This window comes from Acomys minous, assembly GCF_964271855.1.
Source record: "Acomys minous genome assembly, chromosome: 8".
Classification (NCBI taxonomy): domain Eukaryota; kingdom Metazoa; phylum Chordata; class Mammalia; order Rodentia; family Muridae; genus Acomys; species Acomys minous.
In genome coordinates this window covers 100,874,090-100,893,820 of record NC_140489.1, presented here as the reverse complement: position 1 = coordinate 100,893,820, position 19,731 = coordinate 100,874,090, and the positions used below count along the sequence as shown (strand labels likewise).

Here is a 19,731-nt window from a genome sequence, read left to right as displayed (position 1 = left end):
AGAGGGCATCAGATCCCCTGGAACTGGAGCTGCAGACAGTTGTGAGGCACCAGGGGGTGCTATGACATGGCTGAAGCCCTCTGCCAGAGCAGCCAGTGCTCTTAACCACTGAGCCATCTCGCCAGCCCCATTCTTAACATCTTATATAGCTTTAGCACACTTGTAAAGACCAAGAGACTAACATGGGAGATGGAGATGGGAGGATCCAAATTCAAGGTCACCCCTGGCTACACTGCAAAGTCAAAGCCAGTTTGAGCTACACAAATCATCCTATCTCAAAAAAAAAAAATCAGTAGATTTACTAATTATTAAATTCCAGCCTTTATTTGGAGCTCATATTTCTCCACAAATGTTCAGGATCTAATCCATAGTACCATGCTGGTGAACATCCAGCCCAGAGTCCTCTGAGTCCTAGGCAAGAGCTTTATCACTACGCAAAAAAAAAAAAAAAAAAAAAAAGAAAGAAAGAAAGAAAAAGAAACAAAAAACAAAGCAAAACAAAAGCCCTAAATTTGAGTGTCTTGTGATGTTCTCTTTAAGCTTAGACTGAGATTGTGTGTTTGGTGTGGGTGGGGATGGGGAACACACAGCAGTGGCACGCCCTTCTTATTTTAGCATATCAAGACTGATATGCTATCAACTTGTGACCCCAGGCCCAGGTACTTTTAGGCTGGTGCGTGCTGCATTTCTCTACCTAAAGTTACCATTTCCCTTTGTTCATACTTTGCTCCTGGAAGTGGTTTCTAGATCTCCTATTGGAGGTACAGAGGCTAGCATGACTAAGTCCCCATGTCCTGGAGGAACAACATAACACACATGTTACTTGAAATTCTTGTGCATGGAACATTTGCCTCCCCTCCCCACATTCTATTTGTTCATTTATATTTATTGCTTTGGATGCGTACATATTTCTCGTGCTTTGGGTTACGGCTCAATATTGTCATTATTCATCTTGGTGCTCGATTTTTTTGTTTTCTTTTGTTTTGTTTTATCTGTGGTAAGGTCTTCTGCCTGCTTGCTTTTGATATATCCCATCATTGTGGAGTTGGGGAGCCTGAAAACAGAGCTCATCTTCTGAGTCTTTCACTCTGTAGCCCTCAGTCACCAGCTGAAAAGAGACCCAGTCCTTCCCTCGCCCATGAGAGGAGTGTTTTATAACTAGCAGCTGTTCCTGCTAGCCCTCCCTCTCCACCCCAGGGCAGGTGCATGGATAAAAAGTAGCGAAATGACAGGATGTAGCACGGAGGTGGCACCTTTGTGGGAGCCTGCTGAGGTGAGCACAGTTGACCTGGCAACCTCGGGTGGGCACCTGAGAGCGCAGACCACAGACTCTGAGGGGTGCCGAGGGCCCCACCAAGCGGGAGGCGACGGCCAAGCAGAATGTAGAGGGTATTGCTGAGGTGTTCCCATGTTTCATTTGTATGGAGAAATTGCGAGATGTGTCCTGGCTGCTCCAAGCTTTGTTGTTTCAGCTGTATTAGGCGCTGGCGGACAGAGCAGAGAGCTCAGTGTCCTCATTGTCATGGTCCATTCCAACTCTGGGAACTAGTGAATTGTCATTGGGCAGAAGAAGAGACAGAAGCCTGGTACTCTCCAGCTGTGTAGTCTCACCCAGCATGAAGAAAACGAGAGGGACAAGTGTGAAAAAACACCACGAAAAGCTTAGTGTATTTGGCTGGACTTGTAGTAAGTGTATCTGCCGTCAGTGCGCACTTTGAGGAGGAATGCATGGAGGATGCACCTTTAAACCTTGGAGAGGATGATTGCCCGACTAGATACACAGCTGAAAAATAAGCTCATAACACTCCTGGGTCAGAAGACATGTCTTACTCAAGAAATAGAGCTGTTGGAATCTTTACGTCAGGAGGCAGAACATCGGTTGTGCTCTTGCCGTAAGAGCGAGCTGATATCTAAGAGCTCAGAGATCCTAATGGTGTCTCAGCAAGTTCACCGAAGGCCCATGGCACCCTTCCTTAGCACACCTGCTCCACCAGACTTCTCCAGTGAATCGGTACCATCTCATGGCTCAGTTATTTTTGTTTTAGGAAACTTCAGCACTTTGCCACAGAGTGCAGATCCTGTTGACAGCCCGCCTCTTCAAATTTCAGGACTTTGCTGGAGGCTAAAAGTTTACCCAGATGGAAATGGAGTGGTACGTGGCTAGTATTTATCTGTATTTCTGGAACTATCTGCTGGCTGGCATCTGGTTTTGAAGCTGGAGAGTGCTGGGGCTATAATAGATTTTTCCGTAATACTGTGATTTTAAGGTACATTTCAGGTTACATTCACCAACATTTTTTCAAAAATGCAGGGATCAGCACTGGTACATAACTCAGTTGGAAACCGCACAGACTGGTTATGTTCAACAAATAAACAGCCTTACAGAGAGATTGACTACTAAGCTGTCCCGAACTCAGAAATCAAGAGATCTGTCACCGCCAGATGATCATCTTAGTTCCCAAAATGACGATCCTCCCGAGACATGAACTAAGAAGGCTGGGTCGTGCTCTGACACGCTACCGGAAGGAGAGCCTACTTCAGCTTCTGTAAGAGAGCCCAAAGAGGAGGAAGACGAGGAGAAGATTCAGAACGAAGAGCATCATCATGAGCTCTCAGATGGAGATCCAGATCTGGATCCTGTTGGGGAAGATGAAGTGAATCACCCCGATGGCAGCAGCTCTTCCGCTAGTTCCACAGCCACAAGCCCCACAGAAGAAAGTGATATTGATGAGAAGACCATGTCCAGAGAGAATGACGTAGAATATAACAACACGGAACTGGGAGAGGGGAACTCATGGAAGACTCGGCTGTGGCAGGACCTCCAGGAAGTAGCCACAGCTATGTGGGTGCCAGTAGCAGGATGTCAAGAAGAGCATATTTGTGCTCTGCCGCTACTAGTAGCTTATTAGACATTGAGCCTTTCATCTTAATACACTTATTGGATCTTAAGGACCGCAGCAGCATGGACCATCTATGGGGTCTACAGCCTCGCCCATCTGCTTCGCTTTTGCAGCCCAGCATCATCTTCTCGAAAAAAGACAAAGATCAAAGGAAGCAGCAGGCAATGTGGCGAGCGCCCTCTGACCTAAAGATGCTGAAATGGCTGAAGTCCAGTGTACTCAGACTGATGTGTAGGCTACACTGTCAGATATAAAAGGCAGTGCTGTTGCTTCTGCAGACATGCAGACAAACCTTTTCTGACCACGCAGCTCTGGCCACCTGTGGACCTGAAAATTCTGGTAGATTACAGGATTTGGGAATGGAGCCTCTAGCAAAGTCATCAGTTGATGGCTATTACATAGGAAACCTCACAAGTAAGAAGAATTCACCCAAATCAGCTGGGGTCATAGCAGGCAGCCTCTCACCCCAAGAGCCATGGACTCTGGAAAAAAATGGCCGTTCAAAGGGAGACTGGTAGGCTTTGTCTGAAGGTTCCCCGGGAAGCTCCCAGTCTGGGAATAGACATAACTCTCCCCGAGCCCTGACTCACGGTGTCATTGGGGATATTATGCCCATAAGCAAAGCCCGACAATGCAAAGCTTTGGATTCTGATGCTGTGCTGGTTGTCATTTTCAGTGGCTTACCTACTGCTGAGAAAACAAGGAAGATGGTCACCTTGGGGACTAATGCAAAAGGAAGTCGTCTGAAGGAACGCAGACGGCAGACATGGAAAGTCATTCTGAACCTGGGGAGTCACAGCCCACACTCCCTGAAGGAGCCTCAGCTGCCCCTGAGGAAGATTCATGTTCCAGTTTCCCTGATGGCGAACAAATTTAGACCCTGAAAATCCCCACCTCAACACTGATGAAGGCAGTGGATGGTAAAGACATGAGAGCCGAGCCGCGGGACACCTGGGCCCTGAGATCTGTTGGAAGTTGGTGCTCTAAAAATTCAGCAGCCAGATAGTCAGATCTGGTCTCATTTTTTTTTTTTATCATCTCTACCTGAAATAGCAATTCAGAAACTCTTAGAATGTACACAATATTCTAGTAGGGCATTGTAGTGCGAGGGGAAGATTTTCTTCTAATGTAATGAACTAACAGTGTAGTGCTCAATTAATTTAGCAAATAATACATTGACAAAGGCAGCTTGTCTCCTGTAACAGAAAGCCAGCTGAGGGCCAGAAAGTACCTAGAGGCATTGTGTGGGCTCTACCTTGTTCAGCATCGGTGCTCTTCTGTCTTTGGCTGGACGTGTGGTTTAGATGGACATATTTTAAGTTTTTCATTAGTTTGTAGTTTCATTAAGCCATTTTAATAGTGAACAGAACAATTGCTTATGAACAGATTTCGTTAAGTGGACATTTTACCTGAGTAACTATAGCAACTACAGTGACACTAGACTGAATCTTCTCTCTGAGATATGATGATATACTAAATTTTTTTGTTTTCTCACTTGTTCAAGTGCTGGCATACTGGCTAATGACATCTTTCAGTTGTGTAAGCTTTACAGGGTTCATTTAAAATAAGTTAAGTCCTTGTGAACTGGTTCTATGCATGGTCATATGGACACACATAAGATTACTTAAAGTTTTTTTCTTCTTTTCTGCTTCCTGAAACATAACTGTAGTAAAACAAATATTTTTGCACTATATTTCCATTGGTTGGACATTGATGTCAGTGAATGCATTTAAAGTTTTATTCATATTTTTGATCGTACATCAACATGAAACTGTGAACAAGGCTTTCTCTCATATTCCTAATTAGCCCAAACCCCAAAGGATTGCCAAAGTTTGCCATTGTGCTCCTGCGTTTGTGTTTGAGCTATTATATGTCTGGTGAAAGTTTTGCTTAACATTGGCCAAGAGACTGCTGAAAAAGCATGGATGTACATACCCGAGTGCTCTCGCCTGCTTGTTGTACTTAGTGACTCTTGTGTACTTCCATGTCTGATGGCTTGCTAGTGCTGTGACTCATAGCTTGCTTATTTTTTAACAGCTTGCATTTTTTGTTAGTAAAATTAACTTGAGAAAAAAAATACTTGTCCTCTTAAACACAATAAAGGAGGACAGATACCACTTAGAAAGGACCATGTGACAATGTACCAAGTGCATAACAAAATTCTTTTTTCTTATTTAGCTTTAATGAAGGAAATAGCCATTTATTAGGTTATTTGTATCCTGGGGAAAAGGCTTCTTTCAGGGTTCATTTTTGGTTAATGCTGATCTTTTGGGACGTAAAGAATTTGCAGGAGTCAGTCCGCTCCAGGGTAGGCCTGAAAGTCGGCTTCCCTGGCTCCTGCAGACACGGCAAGCTGGATAGAACAAGTAGCCCGCAGAACCCCTGTTGGCTGTTACTGCAGCACAGAGCGCTGAGCAATGGCCCCTCAGGCTTCCCCTTTCCATCTGGAAGGATGAGCCCGGACAGCACTGCACGCCACAGAAAGCCCTGTCTGAAGCGCAAAGGTCCTGAGTGTGTAGGGTACAGTTAACCCATCCAGTTAACCTGAGAGCGTGCATAGTTACTGACCAGGACATGATCTGTTTTCTGAAGCCCCGGCCCTAGAGAAGTGGGTAAGGACACAGAAGAGGGCTTTCTACCCAAGAGCTACATCCTGTCAGATCAGAGGACAGTGAAGAGTGTCCTATCCCGCCTGAGAGCAACATGAACTTTATGCTTTGGTTGTCTTATCAGCCCACCAGACCTCAGCAGTCAGTGGCCCTGGTGATAGTCTACTGATAGACTCAAGAAGCCAAGATAAGAAATCGCGTCAATGCCAACCCGAAACCAATTGAAAATCATGTGCTTTACACCATAGCTTATTACGAGAAAATGCTCAACTTATAAAAGCTGTCTTCATCATTTACCACCAAGGAATTCATCTATCAACTAAACAAGAGGCAACAGTTTTAATCTAAAATGTTACACATAAGCTCTTGTTTTGAACACTTGGTCCCCAGCTATCAGCACTAGTTTGGCACCTCTAGCAATGGGACCTTTAATGGGAACCCCCAGCCTGATGTGGGCATCGTTCTGCTTCCTGCTGAGGTCCTTCTGCATCTGCCACACACCCACACTGCCCTAAGCTCTGCTATGTCTCCACCATCATGGTGGTCTGAATCCCTCTGAAAATACTGAAAGGAGATCTTTCCTCCTTCAATGCCAAGTCATTAAGACACAAGGCTTGTTAAATAAATGCTCAATCTTATATGCTCTAAGCGCCTCTAGAAAAGTAAATGTTTTTAAGTTTCCCTTTATCAGAATTCTTCTTTAACTATGAAAGATAATGCACAGCATTATCTGCCAGCAGTTTGCTGTCTTCCAGATAACCAAACCCCCAAGTCAAGTGTTAAGCCAAAGGGCCTTGATGTCATGTCAATGTGCTTAACCTAGAAAGGAGGCTTCCTAAAATCTCCTTTGCTTCTGTTTCCAGGTCAGAATTCCAGGTCAGAATCCCCAGCAGAGGGGAACCTGCTGCAAGGCAGAGTGAACGCACAGCCTTGGCATGCCAGCATGCAAAGTCATTAAGACACAGAAGTCACGGGCAAACACAGTGCCACACAAGACCCAGAGCATCCGGGAGAGCCCAGGTGACACTTGCCTTGGGTGTGTGGCTGATCTTTCCAGCTGTGAGGTAGCCCTGCTGATCAACGAAAGCTACTCCATGCTTGCTGGGAGAATCTACCATTGAGCTCACAGGGCCACTAGCTACAGAGCTCCCAGAGATTCCCACAAACCCCATTTAAGCTTCCCTCCATGGTCCCGTCTCAATGGCTGCGGTGCCTGGCCTCTCAGATTCCCTCAGTGTCTGACTGGCCCCCTGTGTCCATGCCTCACGCAGACTGCTGGAAGCCCTCGTCCCCGATCCTCTGACTCTAATTCACAACGTAACTTTCCTAGATCTATCCACAGTTATACAAGCTCTGGCTCCAGGAAACACCTTATTCCCAAAAGGATTCCAAGCATCTACTACTTGCATAAAAGAAGCAAACCTGGAGTACGACCTTGTTGACATTTTACTTTTACATCAACATCACCTTTACCTCTTGTAGCCTCCCATTAATGACTCATGGATTCACTTGTCAGTCAGTGGTGAGTAAGTGCATTATCCTCAGTGCCTACCTTAATTCTGAGAAATAGGTATTAACCATATGAGACAAAGTGAAAACTTAGATTTCTCAATCAAGTGGTTGGTCTCCAACCAAAAGCCACAAACCTGGAAACCAGAAGCTCTCTCCAGGCTTAATACTACTCCATGGGTTAACAACAGTAAGAAGAAAAGGAGGGAGAGAGAGAGAGAGAGAGAGAGAGAGAGAGAGAGAGAGAGGGAGAGAGAGGGAGAGAGAGAGAGAGGGAGAGAGAGAGAGAGAGAGAAGATGGAAGGAAGACAGCAAGACCATAAGAACATCAGAAAATCCAGCATTTCCTCCTCCTCCACCCCCTCTCTGCTCTCTTTGCCTTTCTCTGCCTTTACCCACTCTTTCACGTGGCCTAGAACTCCCTCTGTAGATGAGGAGCCTCAAATCTACAGTGAGCCTTTACTTTCTGCCTCCGGCATGCTAGCATTGCAGATGTCCTCCACCAAGCCCGGTTTTTTCTTCTTTTTCTAACAGGCTTTTAAATCTTTTCTAACCCTCTGACCTTGAGTTCTTCATAAAGTCATTAGTGTTCTATTTCTGAGACTCCAAAGAAAATGTGAGTCAGAACAAGCCATCCTGGAAGCCCTTTGAAACTTTGCCTCATCACTCCTCCCTTAATTAAAGTTTGTGTAGCTAGGCCCCAGAAAATTCCTGGATGGACTCTTCCCTGAGCTTTGGCTATCAGGCATCTCAGAGCAGAGGGCAACCACAGGGAAGGGCAGTGGCTGGGACCTGAGCGTGCACACTGACTGTGTGCCTATTGTGATGTCATGGAATCTCAGCCTGGAGACAGAAACTCTTCAGCTGAGAGGGGCATAGGCTTGAGTGAGATTCTGTTGCATCTCATTTTTAGATTGCGAACTGGGGAAAGATCTCAAGTCTTAAAGTACCGAGGAAGAAACCAAGCGCGTCCACGGAAGGGCTCCACATCACCACCATGACAGGAACCTACGATGTATAAGGTCCTCCTCCTAAAAGAGATTTCCAGTCCACATCATCCCAGTCTCCCGCTTCTGTACAAGTCTACGTTAGACAAAACAGTGGGGTAGCAGAGGTGTGGTAGGAAAGACAGAGGCCAAAGACTAGGAATTCTGTCAGGTTCATTCTGTATCAGTGTTCTTGAAAGTAATCAGGATGGGAAACGGGCCAAATCAAGCCTCTGATTTAAACTATCCAACCAAGGCAACCACTAAAGACCTAAAACACCAAACACAAACCTCTACAAAAACAGTGGATGACAGAAGAGAGTCCTTCAGGAACCGTGACTGCTCTGTCAAGAAGCAAGAGTGTTACACCAGTTCAAACAACCACCCTTTCTTCAAAGAGACAGCCTAAAAATCCTCTCAGCCCAAGTTCACCCAACAGTTTTTTCAAGCCAGATATTTCAAACAACAGGAAAATTGTGAATGTTTCTAGACAGGAGCCTGAGGCCAGGACAAGGCCAGACAATTTGTGCTCAAAGAAAAATTTATACCCCAAACAAAAAGCCAAGGATTCCTGCCTAAGAGGAGCCAGCACACCAGTTGTCAAGCATAGGGCAACAGGTTCGATCCCTAAGCAAGAGGGCAGATTGCAGGGACAAGTGACCAGTGCAGACAAGCTCAACAGCCAGAATAAGTGAGCGCTTTCCAACCCAGTTGCAGAAGACTGAGGTCTCTGAAAGAGACGTCTCTATCCAGGCTAATGTCAACAGTAGAGCAAAGAAAAACTACAGTAATGACATCTCCAGCCCAGAGTCTCCCATCCGGGAGAGAAGTGGGTGAGAGTGGGTCTGTAATTTGAGATCAATAAAGGGGCGAGACATGAACTCCATTTGCATCTGTAAGACCACTTATGGGATGGCTGGGACTAGGTGTGCAAATGCTAGGAACTCAAAGTTGGGGTTCACAAAGACCCCTTAAAATTTCAGACTTCTCCCATTTGCTCCAACCCTCCCCCCATGGCCTCCCTAGTCCCATGTTGCGATGGGGGTGGGGATCTCAACGGAAGAGGAAGCCAAGTCATGAGAATCCCTTTCAACAGGCTCCCGCTGTGGTTCAGAACAACATGGCCGGCACAGAGAGTTCCCAGAAAGAGAAGACAGAAGCTGCAGCAGGCAGGGGACCTACCTGTCATAACTCCCCAGCACCACAGATTGGCCTCCAGGACTCGCTGCAGCTGTGGTGAATTCCCGCTCCTGAGGGTCTCTGCTATAGTCAAATGTCTGTAGCACGTGGCCTTCCTTCCCATAGGCCACAATGCTCCGGTCACAGCCAGCAGCCACGATGCTGTTGGTTGCCCAGGCCAAGGCATAGGGCGGGCATGGATGGTTACCCAACTCTATCTGCGACAGAACATTTTGGTCTTACTTTGAGGTTGCCACCCTAGAAATTCCTCATTCCTAGCAGCTGATCCATGAATTCTTGACCATCCCACCCTGCAGGAAAAGTAAAACCCTTCCTGCCAACAGTTTCCCACACCGACACACCCTAATCCTGAAGACTTCACAAATCATCCTCCATATCATGAACACACACATACCATATACACACACGAGCTGACTTTGTACTCTAAAGAAATTGTGTGCTGGAGATCTCTGCTATCAACTAGTAAAGCCACCCAAAGGGGACAGCACACGGTAACCAACTCTGTCTAGGCCCAAGAGAGTGTATGGATTCTTTTTCAAGGAGACTACATTTTACACAGGTAACTCACAATGTAAGTGATTTATATACAGTGCTGAATTATACAGAGTAAAATATGAAAGTTTTGCGTTATGTCTATCTTTTCTTTTTCCAAGAAAAAAGTTGACTTTTCAACACTTTATGTATTTGTGTTTGGTGTGTGCATGTGCATGTCTGTTGAGGGGCTGTGCATTTGCACGTGTGTACACAGGGTGAAGGACAAAGGATAACTTGCAGACGTCACTTCTCTCATTGCACCGCATGGGGCAAAGGCCTCACGCTCACGAGCCGGGGGGCCACGAGAGACGACAGAAAGGAGACGTGCTGTGCAGGACTGAACACACAGATGCTGAAGCCGTAGCTGCCCTTAAAGGGGTTACATGTGTCTTGGTATCTGGTAGGGTGTGTTTCCCCAACATGTCCTTTTTGTCTTGTTTTTCAAGACAGGGTTTCTCTGTGTAGCCTTGGCTGTCCTGGACTCACTTTGTAGACCAGGCTGGCCTTGAACTCACAGAGATACACCTGCTTCTGCCTCCCAAATGCTGGAATTAAAGGCATGCGCCACCACTGCCCAGCCACATGTCCTTTTTTCTTTCAGACATATCCTGTTATTGAACCTTTGTTCTTCATGCAAAACTTAGAGTCATCTGGTCATGATCCTTTGGGGACTGTGTTTATAATAGCATTGACTTTGTAGACTGAGAGGAAGTGATATTTGTTTAGTTACTTATTTACTGGGAATCTGTGTGTTAGAGGTTGAATCGATAACCCTACACGTTGGCATTTCTGTACTTTCGACATTTTTTTCTTCTGACAATGAACAGGGTTCCTCTCTTCGCTTACTCAGGCATTCTTTAATGCCCTCAGCGACGCCTGCCTTCTCCTACAGGCTGTCCCCAGCCAGTTCTAACTGAGCTCGTATCCTGCAGCAAGCCTGTTCTAAGAGCCTGGAAGATGAGCGAACAAGAGCCACAGGGAGTTTGTGCTCAAGGAGTTTGTTGCCTAGGGAAGGAGACAGCCTAGCGAAGTAACAGCTACACTCCAGTGTGAGGGGCACCATTGGAAAGGAAGTTCCCAGGGGTCCATGGACACAAACCAGGGGTCAGAAATGGTTTCCCGAGAAAGGGAGTTGGAACCTCATTGCCCACTATTCCCTGGTTGCTCCTTTCTGCTGCCATTTGTTGCTCTTTCTGCGGCTTCTCTTTCCTTCAGTGCTCTCGTTAAGCTTCTTCATAGGCCTCACACGTGATGTTCATCCCTTCTTAGTTCTGATACTAAAGATACTAATGTGGTCCAGAGGCCATGCTAACTCACACTCAGGTAGGTGGTGCACACATGTATGTGCACACATGATGAGGCTGGATCATACAAAAATACCTGAATATTTAACCATTTTTAGGCCACAGAAAGGCAATTCCACAGGGCTCAGCCATATGACTTGAAAAGTTTGCCTGGATCTCTCCCTCTATAAATCCACAGGCAAATTTACAGTTTGGCTGGAAGAAATAACTGTGTGCTTGCCTACACAAATTCACACCCAGATACATCCAGAACAAGCCAAGCCAGGTAAATATGTACCCTTGGGGGAGGATTTCACCCACCCACCCCTAATATGTCTTTTGATAGACCCAGAAAAATCAAATAACAAGGTGCTATAAGTGTGTTTAAGTAGAAATGAATAAGCTCTGAAGATGTCCCCTGAGAAAAGAGTGTGTGCTTAACACATGGCCCCTGAACGTTCACTATGGCTCTTCTAAGGCCATAGGACATCTAGTTAGCGAGAAGACCTGTTTGATATCAGATTCCTGTCAGGTGTTGTCTGACTGGGTGAAGGGCAGGCAGTAGCAGAGTGGGCTGGGATTGGCTTAGGGATATCAGCACAGACAAACAGACGTGAACGGAGTGTGATGAGTCACACGGGCAGGGATCTGGCTGAGGCTGAGTGAGTGGGATCGGAAACCAGGGCAGAAGTCTTGTTGAGTCTCTTTTTGTTGCATGCGCTGTATTTCCCAGGCTGTGGTCCTTTCTCGTCTCTACACTGGCTCTGTCTGGTTTCCATGGACACCAAGATCTGTTACAGGAACCGTGCAAGAAACCCTGAGCAGAGACAGACATAAGGCCCCAGTCTCTTTTGAAGTCTCATGAAAATTAGGTAGAAATAGTTTGCGTTAATGGTTTTGAATTAAGGCGTGGTACACAGGATGCGCGGTTGTCAAACCACTGTATACTCACAAGGTGAATACATCCACGCAGCCACACTCAGGTTAAGTTATAGACCGTGTCAGACATGGTGGAACTTGTCTGAGATTCCAGCATGGGATGCTCTGAGGCAGGATGATCAAAAAAGCTCTAGACCTGCTTCAACTACACAGTGAAATGCTGTCAAAATAAAGAGAAGAGAGAAAGGAGGGAAGGAGAGAGGGAGGGAGGGAAGGATGGACGGACTGAGGGAGGGAAGCAAGCAACAACATTGACAACAACAGAAGTTGGCCATGGCCCGCGCCCACAAACTCCTCTTTTACTTCTTCACCCACTGTCCCCGAGACAACCACCCCCATCTTCCTCACACCTGGGTGAGTTTAGTGTGGCTTAACGGTTATATGGCAAAACAAATTCATTTGTGTTTATCTTTTTAAATTGGACATTACTTTTGAGATTCGTAACAGTGGTAGATAGTATTATGTAGCAACAGTGTAGCGTTGCACGGCAGGGTAGTGCGCATGTCTGTGACCCCGGCTCTCAGAAGGCTGGGGCGGGAAGGTTGATGAGAGTTTGAGGCTGGCTGGGGTGAGGATGGGTTACATAACAACCTCCAGGCTACCCTGGGCTGTAGAGTGAGGCCCTGTCTAAAACAAACAAACAAAAACCCTGAAAACAAAGAGGAATATCATTGAAGAATATAGGTTGAGCAGCTCTACTCCAAAATTCCCAAATCCAAAATTCCTCAAAATCCAAAACAAGTGCAAAGTTTCACACGATAAACTTACTTTCTCCTGTGTGATTATTATTTAGTGTATAAAAGTAGTGATTCATTTGGTAACATGTTCTCTGCAGAAGTGTGAGGATCTGAGTTAAAATTATTTTAGATTTATTTATTTTATGTGGATGAGCATGTTGCCTGCATGTAAATGTGGGCACCATGCGTATGCCTGGTGCCTATGCAGGTCAGACCAGGGTGCCGGATCTCTCAGAACTGAAGTTACAGCCGGTTATGGAGCCACCATATGGATGCTGGGAACTGCACCTGGGTCCTCTGCAAGAGCGACAAGTGCTCTTAACCACTGAGCCAGTTCTCCAGTGCCAGGACCTGAGTTTACATTCCCAGCACTCTTGTAAAAGCCATGCTCAGACTGCGAGGCTGTAAAGCCAGCACTGGAGGGCAGGGCAGGCGCATTCCTGGAGGTAACTGACCAGTCAGCCTAGCTGAATCTGTGAGCTCCAGGTCCAGTGAGAGACCCTGTCTCAAAAGATGAAGTGGACAGCAGTAGAGGAAGACACTAGTGTGGACCTCTGGCCTTTATATGCATGTGCACACATGCCGTGCATGCACATATACATGAACAAATACACATACACCACACATACACCTTCAGGTTGTGTGTATAAAATATATATGAAATACAAGTGAATTTCATGCTTAGGCTTGGTGTAAAAGTAACTTTTATTTGATTGTTTTTAAAAATTAATTTGTTTATTATGTAGTGCTCTGCCTGCATGTACACCTGCCCGCCAGGAGAGGGCACCAGATCTCATAATGGATGGTTGTGACCCACCTGGGAATTTAACTCAAGACCATTGGAAGAGCAGCCAGTGCTCTTAACCTCTGAGCCATCTCCGGCCCTTATTTTCCTGGTTCAGTTGCTGTCTCCGAGGCTTACTGCCTCCTTCTGCTAACCTAGGCCTAGTCCTGGAAGCTTCTAGCCTCCATACAATCTAACCTAGGCCTAGAATGTTTTAGCCTCTGAGACTTACTGCTTAATAAACTCACCCTTACTTGCTCTTTCAGAGCTCTGGGCTGGCCGGTTCAACTCAGCTTTTCTGGCTCAAACTCTTCCCCCAGTTGACTTATACAATCTGGCTTCTCTCTTGGCCCCAGAATTGCTCTGCTTGGCCTCGAACTAACTCAGCAATCTGTTCTAATCTTCTGGCTTCTTCTCAATTTCTGGTTCATTCTGTCTTCACTTGACTTCTATCCCTCAACCCATCTCTCTATTACTGTCATGGTAAAACTGCCTCTTAAGTAGCTTCCCCTTCCTCTCTCTTTTCTCTTGAGAGTTGGGCGTGTCCTATTCTGTCAAATTTTCTCTGTTTCATCACCTTTTCTGCCACTCAATTAGACATCACTTTCAAACATGGGTGCTTCCTTCTACATTTTACCTTCATTTGGGATTAAAGGCATGTACAACTATACCTGGACCTAAGCTTTTATTTACCTGATACTTGCTCTATACCAGGCTGGTCTTGAACTCAGATCTGTTTGCCTCTTTCTCCTGGATTAAAATCTTGTTTGTATTCCAGCTGGATCACACAGACCTTGAAGGTCTTTGGATGTGATCTCTTGCCAGAACAGCCATGTTCTGAATTAACATTCCTCTACAGCTTAGGCCCCACCCACAAGAAACACACACACACACACATACACACACACACACACACACACACACACGTGTACGTATACTCATAATTAAAAATCTATTTAATGAAAACTCTAAACTCCCAAACACGTCTGGTCCCAAGCACTCCTGATGGGACACGCAATCTGTATATGACGCAATTTACTCATTCTGCCACTGCAGGAGAAATGATGGCCTCGAGTGTTTTTCTTTTTTCTCTTGTGTGTGTACATCTGTGCATGCTCGCTCACATACGTGTAGTTGTGTGTGTGTACCTGCATGTGGAGGTTGACACTGAGTGTGATCCTTAATCTCTAGCTTGTATGCTGAGGCAGGGTCTCTCACTTGGCTGCCTCCCCAGGACCTGGCACCTTGTTTTAGGCTCCAGCTCCTCGGTGGGTTGATGGAAACCGTCTGTCAGCGTTACTGTCACTTGCCATGCAGGCCTCACTGCTGTCGCCCACTACTGTTGGCATCAGACTTTCCCTGCCTGGCATCCCTCCATGGTCTCTGCTTCCGTTCCTGCCTTGGCTTCCCTGAAGGGGAAACTGTGGAGTATAAGCTGAATTAAACCCTTTCCTCTCTGAGTGGTCATGGTGTCCATCACAGTAGAAAGCACCACCTTTGGCACTTTGTACAGATAAGCAGTTGTGTGCGGGTTTTAAAAGTGTTTTATATATAGGAGCTGGAGAGATGGCTTAGAGGTTAAGAGCTCTGGCTGCTCTTCCAAAGGTCCTGAGTTCAATTCCCAGCAACCACATGTGGCTTACAACTATCTATAATGAGATCTGGTCCCTGTTCTGTTGGGCAGGTGTACATGCAGGCAGAACATTGTATACATAATAAATAAAAAGTCTTTTTAAAAAAGTGTTACAAGCTGGGTGTGGTGGCGCACGCCTTTAATCCTAGCACTCGGGAGGCAGAGGCAGGCAGATCACTGTGAGTTCGAGGCCAGCCTGGTCTACAAAGCGAGTCCAGGACAGCCAAGGCTACACAGAGAAACCCTGTCTCAAAAAAACCAAAAACCAAAAAAAAAAAAAAAAGTGTTACACACACACACACACACACACATTGCATTGGTGTTTTGCCTGAATATATGTCTGTGCAAGGGTGTCAGAAGCCCTCGTACTGGAGCTGTGAGCTGCCATGTGGATGCTGAAATCGAACCCTGGTCCTCTGGAAGAGCAGCTAGTGCTTGTAACTGCTGAGCCAGCTCTCCAGGTCCTACCCAACTCTAGTTCAAAGAAGACCTTAAGTCACACTGAAAGGGAAAGAAAGCAGCTAACCCAATTACCCCGAGAACTTACATGGTAATGGTATCTGTCAGGTTAGGACAAAGAGAGTTGTAAATAAGTACTGAATTCTAGCCCAAAGATTTTGTTTTTTGAAGTGGTGACTTAGCAAGTCTGGAAACGCTTTCTATGTTTTGCAAATGACTAACTACACTGAGAATATGGGAAGCCTAGTTCTCATTATATGAAAGAGGACATAGTTGTGAGAGGGAGACCACCAGAGCACATTCTGTTATGCTAAGTGTACGCATGGCGTATGTGTGCATGTGTGTGTGCGCGCGCATGTGCGTGTGCATGTGTTCACCCCCCACACACACACCCCCGCCCCCAGTCATCTGGAGGAGCCAAAAGCAAAGCCATGCTGGTACCAATGAGGACACTAAGACCACACAGCTTGAAGAGGATGCAAAGAATCAGGAAGGGCTTGTTACCCATAAAACAAGGAAATATTAAAAAATAGTGGTGACATAGGGAAGGAGGTAGGAGACCGGGGGCTGCTGCTCAGTGGTAGGGCTCTTGTCTAGCACGTGTGCTGTGGAGTCCTCGGAGCTCTCTGGCCAGCAAGTCTAGCCAGCCAGTGAAAGATCCTGTCTCAAAAGGTAACATGAAGGGCTGTAGAGAAAAGTATTCAGTTTCAAATTCTGACACAACCTAACCACACCTCACTCTGCTAACTTCAACACTTACACACACACACACACACACACACACACACACAGGAAATTTGACTATGAACACCATGTCCTGGCCCAAGGAAGTACCTAGGTGCAAACAACTCATTAAATATCTATACCTTAATGGTTTTGAAACCATTAAAAAACTAATACATGTAAACTTTCTGGGTAGTGCACCTCTCAAGCAACCTCTATCAGAATGAATTCCAGTCCTTTTGTAAAATCACAACTACCTGAAAACATGGTGCATATATGATATACACAAGGGTGTGGCGCCATCTGCTGTTGGAATTGCAAACAGCATCAAAGCAGTATCTGCACAATTTAGTTTGCTGTGAACATTTCGAACCCTACAGAAATCTGCTTGTGAATTCCCATAGGACTGTGGAGATCTCAATGCAGTTTGAGAATCATGGGGCCATATAAACAGTGCCATTTAAATTTTGTGTTGCCTGATTTTAAAAAATCATTTTACATTTTGTTTTGTGTGCACGTGTGTGTTGTGTGTGCCACAGCACCAGTGTGGAGGTCAGAGGACAACCTGTGGGAATTGGTTCTCTCTTTCCACGGTGTGGGTCCTAGGGAGTGAACTTAGGTTGCCAGGTTTGACAGCAGGCACCTTAGCCAACTTTGGCACCTTGGTGGTTTTATATGGCCTGATTTTGATACAGGTATTATTGCTATGTAAGATAAAGTTCCTGTTCTTAGAAACATATATTGAAGTATTTATGGATTTAAGAAATTTGAAAGTTGCCTGGTGTGGTTGTGCACACCTGTAATCCCAGCACTTGGGGAGGCAGAGGCAGAGGCCGGCAGGTCTCTGAGTTTGAGGTCAACCAGGTCTACAAAGAGAATCCAGGACAGAAAAGGCTACACAGGAGAAACCCTGTCTCAAAAACCAAAAAACCCCAGTTTTTTGCAAGCTAATTTCAATGACTGAGGAAATGTGTGTGCACATATGTATAAATAGTGAATACAACTTACACAGCAATGGATCAAGCCAACAACCCATGGCTCTATCAATATCTGTTTTATTTTTTGTGATGTCCCTAGAACTTTTCTTCATTTAATTATTTCAAAATAATTTTAAAGATAAAATGTAACAATAAATCTTAAGCTACATAAAGTGTGCATTTAAACATTTTTAAAATTCTGTAGGTTCAAAGCACTAGCGCAGGCAGCAACACGCTTTGGTGAAGGAGGAGGTGACAACCGGGAAGACACATGGAATGTCAGTGATGTTTTGATTTTCTACCTGGGTAGCAGACACTTAAGTGCTCATATTTTTCCTTCCTGCCTGCATTTCTTTTTTTGAGACAGAGTCTCAGCATGCATCTCTGGGCTGTCCCGGAACTCACTGTGTAGACCAGGCTGGCCTTGAACCCACAGAGATCCACTGCCTCTGCCTTCTAAGTGCTAGGATTAAAGACTGTGCCACCACATCAGGTACCTGTCACTCTTTTTTGAGACAAGTTCTCATTATGTATGCCTGGCTGGCCAGGAACTGGACAGACACCAGGCCAGCCTCAGACCCATAGACATCTGCCTGCCTCAAAGTATGAGCCACCATGGCCATCTCAGTGTTCTTTAAAACTCTAGGTATGCTCCACACATTTCAAATTTACTCTTCAAAATACATATTTAAAGGGCCGAGATTGTAGCACAGTAGGAAAAGTGCTTGCACGACACACGCAAAGCCCTGGGTTAAGATCCGCGGCGCCACATAAAACCAGGTGTGGTGGTGACATCTGTAGTCCTAGGACTCCGGGGAGGAAGCAGGAAGATCAGGAGTCCATGGCGGTCTTCAGCTGCATGAGTTCGAGGCTGGTCTGGGATACATGAGACTATGACTCAAAAAAGAAAAAAATTAGACTCTTTATTACTCTATAAAAACAAAAACCCCAAGTAAATGTAAGTAGCCAGCTATTGCTTGCTGAGAGATCTCCAGGCACAGCAGCCTCTGTGTCTGTGGATTCCATACCCAAACACTCGATAATTTACATAGTGACAATATTTAGGGGGGAAAACACATTTGCACTAAACACATAACCTTTTCTTTGTTGATATGGAGTAACAGCTGTTTACATGGCATGCGCACAGCATTAGTTATTATCAGTGATCTAGACGTAATTTGAAGTCTATGCGGGGACTGCGTAGACTATAGGCAACCGCAGTGCCATTTACACAGGGCACTTGAGACTCTTAGATTTGGGTACCCACAGGGTCCTGGAGCCTAGTCCTTGAGTCCTGACTCCGTGTGTGTATCACTCCTACAGGCCTTCCCATGGCCACATTTTTTTTTTAATGTTTATTATTATGTATGCAGTGCTCTGCCTGCATGTACACCTGCAGGCCAGAAGAGGGCACCAGATCACATTATAGATGGTTGTGAGCCACCATGTGGTTGCTGGGAATTGAACTCAGGACCTTTGGAGGAGCAGTCAGTGCTCTTAACCTCTGAACCATCTCTCCAGCACCCCCACCTCCCCCCAGACATTTTTAAGATGCCAAAAGTCCCATGGGAACAAAAACAATGCCACCTTCATCTTTGTGATTACTGAGAAATTGGCAGCCATCTTTCCTCATGGCATTAGACAATCATTTGTCCGGTTCTATTTACAGCTGTAACTGAAAACATTGACTAAAAAGGTATTGTGCCTGTCAGGCTGACTTTCATTGAAACAGGTGCTTTACGCATCCCCGAGAGCAACACGTCATAGTAGAATTTATGATTCTACCTCATCTTGTCAGCTAAGGGGAAAGAGAACGCGAAGCTGGGCTAAGACTGGATGTCAGCGGCTGTCAGAGGAACCCAGAGAGATTCCAGTTAGAACCCTTCAACAGAGCTGGGCAAAACTTAGGAAACGCCCAGCCTCAGTCTTCCTCCTGGCATGGCTCCATTAGGCCTTTGGGAAAGAAAAGGGAAAACCCCACCCTTGCTGTAAAAGGCAACTGTTTTTCAACAAGGAAAGAGTCTTGCCTACGGTCCTCTTCCAGAATCAGGGTCCAACTCCCACTTCCCATCTCCTGATGTTACCTTCTTAAGGAGCCAAAGAAATCTCGAAAAAAAAAAGAAAAGAAAAGAAAAGAAAGAAATCTTGCAGGTGGCCTCTGCCCTTGCAGGCCGTCAGCAGACTGAAGCACCAGTCCATTAAAAATAGGAGGGGAGGGGGGAGACGATGATTATATATTAAACATGTAGGTCTTTTTTTTTTAAAAATTACTCCCTAAAGGGCAACAATTTAGACTAACAACTATTTCCATAATAATGACACTTACATTTTAATAGCATTTACCTTGTATTGAGTAGTTATGCTGGCTAGTTTTATGTCAACTTCATACTCACTAAAGTCATCTGAGGCAGGAACCTTAAAAAAAAAAAAAAAAAAAAAAAAAGCCAGGCATGGTGGC

At 45.5% G+C, this 19,731-nt stretch overlaps 1 pseudogene across 1 annotated transcript; it reads left to right on the top strand.

The window, feature by feature from the left end:
* The first annotated feature begins 1,225 nt into the window (after positions 1 to 1,225).
* Positions 1,226 to 3,824, top strand: LOC311604134 (E3 ubiquitin-protein ligase TRIM37-like; annotated as a pseudogene). Its single transcript has 5 exons — positions 1,226 to 1,273; positions 1,387 to 1,508; positions 1,550 to 2,199; positions 2,279 to 3,314; positions 3,432 to 3,824. The product of its transcript is annotated as an E3 ubiquitin-protein ligase TRIM37-like (transcript).
* The last annotated feature ends 15,907 nt before the right edge of the window (positions 3,825 to 19,731 follow it).